A 14,850-nucleotide genomic window follows, 5' to 3' on the forward strand; every position below is an offset into this window, starting at 1 on the left:
GAATCTCTCTAAATGTAGAATATACATGTCTTAACACAATAACTAAGAAAAAGACATGAAGGCTATGTTAACTAGGTGGATGAAAGTACTGCAAATTGTATACAGAAACAGTACACTGTACCCCATGATAGTATTAATGTACACTGTTATGATTTAATAAAAAAAAATAAAGAACTAATGGAAACCTCTCTATATCCAGACTCACAACGATCTCATGACCTATTGCTCTACAATCTGTAGTCTAGATGTCAGAAATGAGTTTCAGCAGTTAATCGGTAGCCTTTTCCAAAGCAACATGTAGTATGGTTAGTAGGAAAAGGTGAATATAGTCTTTCTCTTTAAAGACAGAGGAAGACTCAGTTCAGAAAAGGGCCTACTCCTGTCATAGGCATTTTGAAATACTGTATTTTAGCAATATATAGGACCTAGGCTAAGTAAGATTTGGCTGATGCCATAGTATAAATGTTTATCTCGCCACGAAATTCATACGTTGAAATCCTAACTCCCAAAATGATGCTATTAGGAGGTGGGGCCTTTGGGAGGTGATTACGTTATGGATGAGATTGGTTCCTGCTATGATTTAAATGTTTTTGTCCCCGCTAAAAAAAAAAAATCACTAAAACATAATTCCCAAATGCAACAGTGCTGGGAGATAGAGCCGTCTGGTGGGTTTTTGGGTCATGAGGGCTCTGTTCTCATGAATGGGCTAATGCAGTTCATAAAAGAGCTTCATAAAGGGAATTTTATGTCCTCTGCTTTCTGCCACGTAATGATGCAGCAAGAACATCCTCACACCAGATTCTGGACACCTTGGACTTACTTCCCAGCCTCCAGAATTGTGAGAAAATAAATGTCTGTTCTTTATAAATTATCAGCTTCTGTTATAGCCACACGAATGGACTAAGATGGTTCCTGTGTGAAAGAGGCCTGAGGAAACCCATTCATCCCCTCTAGCTTGTGAGGACACAGCTGGAAGTCACCATCTATGAACAAAAAAGTCGGCCCTCACCAGAAAAGTGAATCTGCTGCCATCTTGAGCTTGGAATTTTTAGCTGCCAGAACTATAAGAAATATGTCTGTTGTTTAGAAGCCATCTAGTTTGTGGCGTTTTGTTCTAATAGCCTCAATGGACTAAAAGAGCTACTCAGATCTGAATTCCCTGTCCAAATACTGTCTCATGTTCCTTTATAATATAGCTCTCCCTTATGAGGTAGTTCACACGTCTAACACTTCACTGGACTACCATGATAAATCATTGCTTTTGTTTTGTTTTGTTTTGTTTTGTATGTTTTGGTTTGATAAAGACAAGGTCTCATTCTTGCCCAGGCTGGTCTCAAACTCTGGCTTCACACAATCCTCCTGCCTTGGCCTTCCATAATGCAGAGATTATAAGTTGAGCCAACGTACCCAAGGTGAAGCTTACTAAAGTTCTTCCCATAACATAACATTTTTTCACAAAGTTGTTTCAAAAATCTGGTGATACTCTAATTTGATAATTGATACTTGCTGAAGGAAATGACAAAAATCAATATAATGTTAATTCATTCAACTAAAGAATGACCGATGGTAAAAATTAATCTTGCTGGTTAAAACAGGAAGACAAAGCACAAAGATTCTACTGCATACACACTTTGGAAATTAGGAGTTGTCTCTGAAGGAAGCTTAGGTCTTCAATTTCATCAGGACAATTATACTGAAATAAAAGTAACTTTTCAAAAGGAGTAAAAACATGTGAAAGGTATAAATGATGATGCCCAGAGATGAGGCCACAGTGAAGATGTTCAGGCCAGGTTTACTGAAAGGGGAGGGGTGACCTTCCTAGGCAGAGCAAAGATGGTGCCTCACCTGGGGACAGTCGGAGGCCCCTTTTATGTGGGGCCTTAGATGGTGGGCAAATTCCACAGCTTGCCTGCAAAGTTGGAATCACTGGGCAGAGACCTTCTCAGGGAGTGGGCTAACCAGATCTTTGGTATCTTTGTCTTAGGAGGAGAGGAGAAGAGTTGTGTGTGGTGCCTTAGGCCACCCAACAACATGAACAAATACAAAAGGTGTATGTGGACAAAAAAGTTAACGCTCTCTATTTCAGAACAGGGCAATGATAAATGAGAGGTTTGTGAAGTTGCTTTATAAAGTTCTAAGTGGCTGTTAGCGACATGCTGGCACCTTAGAAGTGCTTGACAAAAGGTTTTTAATGAATGACTACTAGTTAACTAAATAATTAGTTAAAATAAATAATAAATGCTAAGTGAACCAGGGGCATGAAAGATAAGAAGATACTGTACTGAAGAGTAATTTGTGAATGATTTTCTCAGTGTTTTTTGTTTGTTTGGTTGGTTGGTTGGTTTGGTTTGAGACAGTCTCACTTTGTCACCCTGTGTACAGTGCCATGGCTTCATAGCTCACTGCAACCTCAAACTCTTGGGTTCAAGTGATTCTCTTGCCTCAGCCTCCTAAGTAACTGGGACGACAGGTGCCTACCACAATCCCTAGCTAATTTTAGAGATGCAGGTCTCTCTCTTTCTCAGGCTAGTCTCAAAATCCTGAACTCAAGCAATCCACCTGCCTCAGCCTCCTAGAGTGTTAGGATTACAGGCATGAGCCACCAAGCCTGGCCTGATTTTCTGTTTTTGTGAAAGGAAGATCATGACCCCCATCCTAACTGATTTTCAGCACATCTCTCCTGACAACATTAATTTATTCTTTTAACGTCGTGACCTATGCAATTAAGTTAGAAAAGTCAAGAAGTTATATTAGCATTTTACATTGTTAAAAGGGATTAAACCTCACTCACTCCATTATTTAAGTCAGCATAAAAATATCTCTTCCTTGAGTTTTTTCACTTAAGAATCTCAAGGCACTTTCTAAGTCTTTAGTGAGAAGTATCTCCCTCTCCACTTTAAGTGGCAAGAAGCAGAGGCACCCCTAATTCCAATGAAATTTTTCCAGCGAACAAAGACAGATTTTTGCTCTGAATTGAAACCTTTAAAATGCAATCGCCCACAGCATTTCAAGTTAGTATTCAACGAAACATCGCAAATAATGAAAAGTTCTCCTTTCTAAGGCACACCTGGTGTCATCTCCCCAACCTGTGCCTCAGAGGACAGCAGTGTTGATGGAAAAAAACTCCAAACTCTGAAAAATAATTCAGAGAGGTTAATTCTGAGATGAATGTGTGACTGGCCTGGAGCACATGGCCTCAAGAAGTCCTCAGAAAATGTGTCCAGGGTAGCTGGGTTACAGTTTGGTTTTAAACTTTCACGGAGACAGGAATTACGTGTTAAAACCCTAGGTTAACATGGGGAGGACATGTATTGGTTCGGCCCAAAAGGGGAGAGGGGTGGCTTACAGGTTATAGGTGAGTTTAAAGATTCTTCGATTCTTTGGTTTATAATTGGTCAAAGAAATGGAGCTAAGTCTAAAGGCTTGGAATGTTTAAACTTAAGATAAGCACATCTGGTAATCAAAGACAAGCCAGCAACCAGTGTTTACTGACTCAAGTGATCTGTTAAGTAAACTGGTGGCCTGTAGGCATGGTCCAAGCTCTACCTTAACCTTAGCCATAGGCTTGATAATGAATTCCATATCCCCAAGAAGAAAGGGAGGCATAAGAACACATGTCTGACTTCCCTGTTCATCTCCAGCATTCAGTTTAAAATATTTCTGGGGTCCCTTTGCCCAAAAGGGGGTTCATTCTGTCTTAAGATTTTATTCTAATTCAGAACAGAAAGAACTTGCATAAAAGTCTTTGCAAAGCTTTGTGGTGATTAAGGGCAAGGGCTATATAGCCAGGCAGATCTGAGTTTACATTGTGGGACCATTCTTATTATCTATGTTACATGGGCAAGCCATTGAACTTTGTAAGTCTTTCTATGCAACGACTATAGTAGCAGGGATGCAGTCACTGTTGTCCTCAGTAACCGTCACATCCAAGGCACTGCTGGACATGCCTTGGCGGACCTGGGTGAGCCCATGTGCCACCATCTGGAGTTGTTTATTCTTGTACAAAGCCTTCTGTTATAAAGTTAGGAAACTGAACGTTCCAAGGACCATGGTGCCAGTCAGGGACCCAGTACACAGAGAGCAATGAGTATGAACTTAGTATATAGTGACTCACTATAAACTTAGTGCAGAGTAGAAACACTTTGAAGATATAAGCACTTTTAGTTGAGGGGATATTGTGTAACCTTGTAATCTATGAGGAGGCATCTGTTTAATATATGCTATGACCAGTAACAACATTGCTGATGCTTGGTTTTACTGTGAGAGTATAAAAGTAACAAAGAGAAACAGGAGAACAGAAGAGCACTTTGAAGAGCTCTCCTCCCTGTTCTCTGGAGTTGCTGGCTTTTCTGTAAATAAAAGTAGAATTGATGATCTCTCATCGCTGCCCCTTTGATTGGCTTGGGTGACAGGTGGACAACTCATTGGTCCACCAACAGCAGTAATTCTTCTTAGGGTCAAAGTGGAGATGTAGGATCTAAACTGACTAGCAGAGAGTCTGACACACATGGGCACTCAACCTAGAATACCCATTGTCATCATTATCACCATCATTAGCCCTGAGTACCTGTGCCAGTTAATTTTAGGTGTCGACTAGGAGGGTGTTTTTAGATGAGATTAACATTTAACTCTCTGACCTTGGAGTAAGCAGATTGCCCTCCATAAGGTGGGTGGTCCTAAATAGAAACAAAGGCCTACTCTCTAAGCAAGAGGGAATTTTCTGGCAGACTGCCTTAAAACTTCATCTTGAGGCACCATCAGCCACCTGGGGCCTCGAGCCTGCCTGCCCCAGCCTTGAACAGGAACATAGGTTCTTCTGGAACTCAAGCCTGCCGACACACTGCAGCCTCCATCATCACAAGCTATCATGTTTATGTATATGTGTATGTGTTTACATATATACACACACACTTGCACACACACATATGCTATTGGTTTTGTTTCTCTGGAGAACCCTGACTAATACAGTACCATACACATATGTATTAACATAAGTGTGAGAACCTAAAATTTTATGATAGGTTTGATCCTATACAGTCGTGTGCTAACATCACCACTTAGAGTATAAGATCCTTGAGGGCAAGGACCAGACAACCCTAAGGTATTAGCCATGCAATAACTATTCAGCAAATGCTTAAAAAATAATTAACTGAGCAATATATTTTATCATAACTCTGCAAATATTGCGGGCTTTAAAGGTGTATATGAACAGACATCATGCATGAGGCATAGCCTTAGGATTGGAAAGGATTAAAAACATGTTAAATAAAGAAGTATTTAAGTTGCCAGATGGCTGAGAGCGTATATGAGCTGCCCCAAATGTCATCCTCAGGAACAGAATGTCCCAAAGGAACTGAAAGCTAGGGGATGGATGAATCACATCTGCTGTTGTCATGGATACCGTTCATCTTATCTGTGTGAACTTGAAATCTGAAAGCGCTATCTGGTAGAGTGGACAGCTACCTAATTGAGGCCTCATCTGTTACTAAAAGGCCAAGCCCAACAGAGGCATCCTTAATGTTTAATGAGTGCTCAAAATGTAGTGGGCCTTGCATGAGATGTACAAATATAGTTCCTATTCTCCTGTATGGCTGTTCTCTACTCCAGGTGCTCAGTAGAATCATGTGGATAACTTTCAAATATATATTCAATGGAATCCTATCCCCAGATATTCTGACTTTGGTGTCTAGGGTAGGCCCTGAGCATAGGTATTTTAAAAGGCTTCCAGGATTATGCTAATACTATACAGCTGGGGTTAAGGACACTTGCTTGGTTCCTGTAGCTCAGATAATGCCCAGGAACACATTTCTCCCACAGTGAAACTCCTTCACACATTACCACCCTATACAATCTTTTATATATAATTTAAATATTCAGAGAATATTTAGCTATGACAATTATCTGTCTTAACGCTGCTTCTCTACCTTCTTGCTACCTTAAAGCTCCTCATTTCCCCCTTTGGGGAGTCTGTGCAGTTGGGGCACAGTCAGAAGATAGCAGATTTTGTTTTTGATGAGAAGTTAGAGAGGAGTTGAAGCTAACAGAAAGCAAGGTTTCTCTTCACTCGTGACTCTGAGGACACACACATACCAGAATCTATCAGGTAAAGAAGAGTTCTAGAGTACAGAGAGAAAACAAAATAAGCTGTTCAAGTCTTTGCCAGTTTTTCAATTAGATTATTTTTCTCTGGGGGTGGCTGTTGAGTTGCAGGAATTCTTCATATATTCTGGATATTAACTCTGGATATTCCTTTCTATCAATTGATAGATAACAAACCATGCTAAAATTCAGAGGCTTAAAAAACGCCAGCAGGACTTGGCAATGATTTCTTGGATATGACACCAAAAGCACAGGCAAGAAAAGGAAAAAATAGGTGACTACAATGAAATTTAAAGCTTGTCTGAAAGGACACAACAACAGAGAGAAAAGGCAACGCATGGAATAGAAGAAAGTATTTGCGAATCTTCTATCTAGAATATCCAGAGTTAATATCCAGAATATAGGAAGAATTCCTGCAACTCAACAGCCACCCCCAGAGAAAAATAATCAAATTAAAAATTGGCAAAGACTTGAATAGCTTATTTTATTTTCTCTCTGTACTCTAGAACTCTTCTTTACCTGATAGATTGTTTCATAAATCAGATTGTACTGACCTTTCACAGGCCCAAACCTAATTTTCTTACACAGCTCCAAATCCATGTCAAGGTCTTCTCTGCATGGATCTTCAGCTTCAAATCCACTATTAATGCCTGCTGCTTCTCTCTTGCCTCTCAGTTCATTTAAAAAAGAGCAAGTACATGATTAGCTAATTCATTATTTCAGGCAATGCCATGCATGTCACAGGTAGCGGATAATTTGTGTATTTGCTGCCATTAGATCAAATGCTTTTAATCAAATATCCTGATATGGGCTCCTGAGTCAAGGGGGTAGAGTCACATGATATAAAACATGGCTAATGTGGCTCATCTTTTTTGTGAGTATGAGATGAGGGCATGAGTAGAGTTGTGCAAGGATTGTGTATGCAGCAGGTGCCATACTTTGTTTTCCTGGAATGAAGTGGAGCTCTTAATGGTGCTGGAAAACATACTTACCTACAGGTCCACTGCTTCCCAGGTTGTCAGTGTATTGAAGATAGAACTGGTTTAATGGTGTCTCCCTTTTATACCTCCTTCCAAACATGTATGTGGCCTTCCTATAACATTACAACATTTTCTCCCTCTTTTTCCCTTCAGACTGCACTTAAAATCCACTTAATTCTATTTCCTCCAAATAAAAACCATAGTGTGATTTTCCCTGGACACTGCCATCTACTTAGGACTAGTCCTGCCTGTTTATGTTAGCAGGAATGAGCTAGCAGCACATGTGCATATTTTCCCTGCTGGTTGACAAACATTAGTCTGGTTTTCTAAACCCTCTGCTTGACAAGGTTTTGACCTTGGGCTTTAGTGTCTGTCCTGATTGAGTCTGGAATGCTCAGTTTCAGCAAGACTCTGACAAAAGCAGTTCAGAAAGAACCCCCTACCCTCCATTTCTGGCCATCTCAATTTGATTAAATTTCTTGTCCCTCACCATCCCCCAGATGATAACTGATCAACCCGGCCTGTCTTCAGTACAGTGTTAGTTTAGCCAGAATCTCCCCCACCCTGCTTTCACCAATCCCTAACCCTTAGTAATTTTCCACCCACTGACCCCACCTTGCTCCTCGACTATAAACTCCACTTGCCCTTGCTGAATTCAGAATTGAACCTAGTTTTGTACTTAGGTCTCCTTTCCCTCATTACAATAGTTTCTGAAGAGAATCTATTTTTAGACTTCATTGTTAAACTGGTTTTTCTTTGTCACAGTTTTATTTGACTTTAAGGATTCCATTTTATTTCTCATTTTCACCTTTACCTATTCTCATTTACAAGGTTTAACTCACACACAGATTTTTGACAGAAAATTTTTAAAAGGAGAAATTCCTAATAAGAGAAATGTTTTCTGATGTAGATGAGATTTGGAGGAGTAAGAAACCTCAAGAAGGACAGGGCAGACAGAACCAGAAAAGCAAGAGAGGAATCAAATAGAGTCATGTCAATGAGAGTTCCAGACGCCCCTCAAATATCACATGTGTGTGTGCTTGGCGTAAACTTAGTGCACCCCAAGGTAGCATCAATGCCAGCTGAATCAGCGTGTCCAGACTTGTAAGTATATAAGGAGATATGATGGGTCTCATCCTTGCCCATGTTTCTGCCTGTTTTCTCCTAGTGCTAAAGATAAATGAATTTCCCACATATCCACACTGCCCCTCTCCATTTTCCCCACTGAAGCCAGAGTGAACATTTTAGAATTCATTAGATTATAGGTGTCTCCCTGCTTAAAACTCTCCAGCAGCTTCCAATTGCAATTAGAATATAATATAAACTCTTTGCTGTCTCCATAGGCCTCTGTCTATCTCTCCAACCTGACTTTGTATCATTCACTCCCCTAACTCAGACATAGCACCACTTTCTTAGATTTTTATACCCTTCGTTTTTCTTATTTTTTGATGTCAGCCTTCATGCTGTTTTCTCATGAAGCTTCTCTGGCACTCCATCAGAGTAGTCCTAGCTGTTGTAACATCGGGATCTGAAAAGATAGACTCATACCCCACTTAGATGCAATTAATTGGTTATTTATTGCACCTGTGCAGGGGACCGCTGTTCTGAGAGACAGGCAGCCTTGAAGTGCAGGGCAGGTTGTCTTTTATATTTTTTCTTTGCGTAGCTTAAGCAAGCAGTCTAGTACAAAAGCAGAACGTTGTGGTTAGCTCAGGGTGGGGTTACAGCTTGGGTGACAATGGATACATCTTTTTTTTTTTTCTGTTGTTGAGCCCGCACCCTACCCACTGAATCACAGGCACCACCCGACCATGGATACATCTTAAGTAACAATGGTTATAGTTTATGTAACAATGGTTACCACTTGAGTAACACATCTTAGGTAGGTTTCCACCATTGTTCATCCATTGGGAACTTGAGGAGTTTTTTGTGAAACTTGGGACTTCCTGTGCTTCTTTGTTCTGAAGCCTTTTCTCAGAATCAGACCGGGGTGGGGGTGGGGGGCAGGGGAATGGACTGGGAGCTTGCCTGTGGGGCAGAAGAATGGGCTGGAAGCTTTCCCCTGACACCAGCCACTCTCTGTACAGTATTTTTATAGCACTAACTTCTTCCAGATTATCATATATTTGTATGTTCCTTTGTTACTATCTTCAACTATTAGCTCCACGACAGCCAAGACTTTATATCTTATATCATCACTCACTAGACAGTTACTAACATATCATAGGTCCCTAGACAGTTACTTAGCATATCATAGGTCCCTATTAAGTATTTGGTGAATGTGTGAATGATGAATGCCATCTTTCACAAAATCAAGCTTTCCACTAGAAAATTCTTTCCCTTGGATGTGCAAACCTCTAACAACTCACAACAGCAGTACTGATAGATCTTTCTCATCCTCCAATGAGTTTTTAAGTTACAGAACAAAGACAGTCACAAAAACGGTAAGCAGCTTTAGAGAGCCTGACCCTTACCAATAATGATGTACAGGTTCAACTTGAACATCTGTATAAATGATGCCTCATCTCAACAGAAGTCAGAGATTCCTCCTCATATCTGCTATTATGCCCATATTTGTTCATTTTAAAGGATAACATGCAAATTTGCCTCTTTAATTGGCCAACTCAGATGGAACAATATGGAAACTGCAAACCAACATATAGTCAAGTCACCCAATTAAAAGAGCCATTTTGACAGCAGCAACATAGGGAATCCACCAAGGGTCACACTGACATGTTATTATAAAAAATGGAACTCCAAAATGATGTATTTTATATCAATAATCAGTGGCCAAAGAATTTCAAGACATCTATTAATAGTGTTTACCTAAAATATTTCAGGGGCCCAAAACTTCAGAAACAACTTTATTGGGAAGCCAGGGAAATTGCAGAGGAAATAATGAGGGTCAGATATAGTTTCTAAATAACATTTTTAACATTCCTAATGCACGAGACAGACCAGCTAAGATGTAAGTAAAGGAAATGTGCAAAACATTAGCTTCATATCTGACTTACATAATGGTATTTAAAATACTATCTGACAGAAATGGTGGAATTTTAACATGCTCTAAAAGTAAATTTTATAGGTACAGCATCAAATTCTGCCAGCCGTATCTTGCATATTTATGATAGAGCAATTCATTCTATTCTGTGCCCAAAAGGCTGACCTGCATTTTCTGCATAACAACCTAATCTTCTCCATAGGCGATAAGAGGAATAAAAATTAGCACAGAGCATCTGTTCCCAACATTTGGAAGTCACAGCTTATTCTAGTGCTTAGCTGATTACAACAAGATATTATAATGTGTGAACTTCCATCTTTCTCCTGTGATAAACTGCAAAATCAAAATTTCATGGGCAATAAAAAAAAATGGTAAAATCAACCTATGCAAATATAAACATAAATAAGAAACACACATCAATGCGAGTAGTGATTCTACCTTGGGAGAGAAAATAACAACTACAGTCGAGACTCTAAAGTATGCGTATTTTCATCTTTCGGTTCTGAGGAATTTCAAAACAAAAATTTTATAGTTAACGAGACAATGGTAAAATCAAAAATGTGCAAGTATAAAGATAACTCCAATGTGATTAATCTTAACTTGAGAGAGAAAATAGCAACTGTTACAATCTCTTTTCTGTGATTATGAGGTCAAAAAGTTATCTTTCTAGATTTTTTAGTATATGTTATGATCTCTTCGAAAATCACAATATAATCGCCTCTGGTTGTCTCAGGCCAAAGTGAGAAGACATTGTATTCATCAAAGCTTTCCAGGCTATTACAGTCATTACATGGTAAAAAGAATTTCTCCAGGCTACAGGAAGTGAACAAATACACAAGAAGAATATCAAAGATGATTTTATCCTGTGTGTCTCAAGCTGCAGAGACTGTCCCATGTGTTACCTCCTTGCAAGTTCTTCACCTTGATTCAGACTCAGATGCTCATTCATTATTATCCTTCCAACAAATATTTACTGACCACTTACTAAGTCCTAGATACAGAAGAGCAATGCCTTCATGGAGCTTAGCTTCCAGAGGAGAGAGACAGTGAACAAATAAGTACATTACATGTCATATTCCATATACATACGTGTATTCCCGCAAGTGAGGAGAAGAAGTAAAGTAAGAGAGATGGGAGAGAGGCAACAGGGGACCAAAAAGCGATTTCAGACATGATGGCTGGAGGCAGCCTCACTGAGAGAGAGGTGAGCGTATCCGAGATGATAGGGGGCCCAGCTCTGTGGGTATCTGGGATAGGTGTGTTTCAGGCAGTTGTGAAAGCATGTCCGGACTGTTCTAGAAATAGCAAGCAGGTCACTATGACCAGATAGAGGGAAGGAGGAGGAGACCATCATAAAATGAGGTCACAGAGCTTTATGGGGCCCAGACATGGGCACTTGGAGTCCAGTAGCAAAGCGTATTGAGCAATTGGAAGGTTTTGAGCAGGTCTACATTAAAAATATTTAAAATTGCAACTCGCTGCCTACCTCCATATACACTCCAGATGCCTCTCACTCTGCACAATTTTATTCCACTGCACTTACGGTCTTCTTAGATACTTTAACTTAACATTGTGCTTGTTATTTATTGTCTGTCTCCCCCAGTTACAACTTACACAGAGAGTTGTGTTCCTTTTTTCTTTCTATCTTATTTCTTAGTGTGTCCCTGGTGCCCAGCAAAAAATGGGCTTTGCAGAATGAATGATCTGACTTTTGTTTTATAAGGTAAGTTCTGAGCAAAGTTAAAGAGGAAGGGAGGATTTAGGCCATTTATGCATGGGAATGACTTCCCAGGGGCCAAGCTTAAAATATATATATTTTATATATATACACACACACACACACACACACACACATCACCTAGAAGCTCTAAAAACACAGCAGAAATATCCAACGCTACAAACTGCAGGAGAGACAAAGCTTATAGTTTTGAATCCAGGTGGGACAACTGTATCCTTGAACAAAACCCCAACAATCTTCCAAACAAAACAGAATCCAGAGTTACTACAATAAATTATCTACAATGTGTCCAGCTTCAGACAAATATTAATAGACATGCAAAGAAACAGAGAAAATTATGTCCATGCTCAGAGAAAAAAAAGGCAGTCTATGGAATCAAGATTCAAGCTTACTCTGAAATTCTACTCTTTGAACCACTCTAGTTTGGACTAGCTTAAAACTGCTTCCCAAAACCATTGTTTGCAATTAGTATGAAAACCAGTCATTTCTTAAACAACTATTTTTTATTGCTACGAAGCTATTATTTATGAAACTGTGTACTAATAATTTAATAATAATTAATTTATGCACCTACTACCGCTATCTTGTCATAACTTTTAGTGATGTTTTCAACATTTGGTTACCTGCCTTCTTGGGACAAATTCTTCTGAATATCTTCATTAAAGATACTATTCATTTTTGAGAATAAAATATGATTTTTTATACATCCAAAGATCACCTACAGAAAAATCTGAGAAATAAAGTGAATAATCTAGATGAATAATAATAGTTTAGTATTTTTTAATTAACTATCCAAAAATAGATCAATAATACATACCAATTGGGTATATGACAGAGATGGCAGTATTTCTCAAATGTAAAGAAACAATGTATTATTTAATAAGTTTAGTTAAAGCATCTCAGTAGCTATCCTTTCTTAAAAATTGGTATCTTACATCAAACCACAAACACACTCCAAATATTCCAGATGGTACAGAACTTAAATGTAAAAATTGGAACCCTAAAATGATCAAAAGAAAAATATGTAAACATATACACAATCTTGTGAGTAGGTAGGCCTTTTGCGGCATGATATCAAAGGCATAAAGCATGAAGCAAAATTAACAGATTTAACAGTTAGTTTTGAATTACATAAAATATAAGAATTTCCTCTTGGGCCATTCACGGTGGCTCATGCCTATAATCCCCGCTCTCTGGGAGGCTGAGGCAGGTGAATTGCTTGAGTTCATGAGTCAGAAACCAGCCTGAACAATAGTGAGACCTGTCTCCAAGACAATAGTAGGGTGTCATGGTGGGTACCTGTAATCCCAGCTACTCGGGAGGCTGAGACAAGAAGATCACTTGAGCCCAAGACTTTGAGGTTGCTGTGAGCTATGACACCATGGCACTCTACCAAGAGCAACATAGTAAGACTCTGTCTCCAAGAAGAAAAAAGACTTTCCTCCTGGCCAGAAAAAAATTGTATTAAAAGTCAAAAAACATGGGGAATTATTTGCAATTAATATGAAAAAGTTGATATTCTTAAAAGAGAAATATTATAGATCAATAAAAATATGAATACCCCCAACAAATAACTAGATAAAGGACATAAATATGCAAGACACAAAGGAAGTGGTATAACCAGCCAAGAAACTCTGAGAAAAAATTCAGTTTCACAAAAGAACAAGCGCCTTACAAAAGGCGGCAAAAAGGGAGCCAAGAAGAAAGTGGTCGACCCGTTTTCTAAGAAAGATTGGTGTGATGTGAAGGCACCTGCATGTTCAATATAAGAAATATTGGGAAAACAATAGTCATCAGGACTCAAGGAACCAAAATTGCCTCTGATGGCCTCAAAGGTCGTGTGTTTGAAGCGAGTCTTGCTGATCTGCAGAATGATGAAGCTGCATTTAGAAAACTCAAGCCGATTCCTGAAGATGTTCAGGGCAAAGACTGCCTGCCTGACTTCCATGGCATGGATCTTACCTGTGACAAAATGTGTTCTATGGTTAAAAAATGGCAGACTATGACTGAAGCTCATGTTGATGTTAAGACTACCGATGGTTATTTGCTTCATCTGTTCTGTGTTGGTTTTACTAAAAAACACAACAATCAGACAGGGAAAACCTCTTACGCCCAGCACCAACAGGTTCACCAAATCCGGAAGAAAATGATGGAAATCATGACCAGAGAGATGCAGACAAATGACTTGAAAGAAGTTGTAAATAAACTGATTCCAGACAGCATTGGAAAAGACATAGGAAAGCCTTGCCAGTCTATCTATCCTCTCCATGATGTCTTCATTTGAAAAGTAAAAATGCTGAAGCAGCCCAAGCTGGAACTGGGAAAACTCAAGGAGCTTCGTAGTAAAGGTCGTAGTTCTGGAAAAGCTACTGGGGACGAGACAGGGGCTAAAGTTGAACAAGCTGATGGATATGAACCACCAGTCCAAGAATCTGTCGAAAATTTAGGCTTTTAATAAATGACAAATAAAGAATCCTATTTGTGATTTTTTTTCCTGAAAAAAAAATTCAGTTTCACTAATAATTGGAAAAAATTTTGTTAAAAAAAATTGACAGTTTTTTTCTAATCAAATTGGCTAAGTTTTTAATTTTTATTTTTTAACTTACATTTTTGCAGTAAGCTTTATATTGTAGGGGTGAAGCTGGCCAGGTCTCTGGCCCAGCTTATGTGTTGTCCTGACATGGACCACTGTGCTATTTGCTCGGGAACAATTACCCTTAGGTGCCTGAGGGCTATTCGTCTTAGTGAAGGGTGAGAGAGAGAAACAATCTTAACAGGAGAATAAATTTTACCAGTCTTCCTAGAGAGAGACGCAGGGCATCTAAGGGAAAGAGTCGGAGTGAGTGAGTCCATGAAAGAATGCCTGCTCCCCCACTGACTCCTCCTGCAGCTACTTACAGAGGTGATCCCCTGCGTATTTGCACCACAGGTGTAGAGATTGCCAAGCACTGATGTTCTCTCTAGCACTCTTAAGGAGAGCTGAATCCCTTCCCCACGCCCTTATCACGGAGCTGTCGTATTACTGAGATGTC

The 14,850-nt window shown here is 39.3% G+C and overlaps 1 pseudogene; it reads left to right on the forward strand.

Annotated features, from left to right (window-relative positions):
- The window catches only part of LOC100963515, a 38,143-nt pseudogene extending 23,870 nt beyond the window's left edge, over positions 1 to 14,273 (forward strand).
- The last annotated feature ends 577 nt before the right edge of the window (positions 14,274 to 14,850 follow it).

The sequence above is a fragment of the Otolemur garnettii genome, unplaced genomic scaffold, assembly GCF_000181295.1.
Source record: "Otolemur garnettii isolate 467f Iridium unplaced genomic scaffold, OtoGar3 scaffold00039, whole genome shotgun sequence".
Lineage (NCBI taxonomy): Eukaryota > Metazoa > Chordata > Mammalia > Primates > Galagidae > Otolemur > Otolemur garnettii.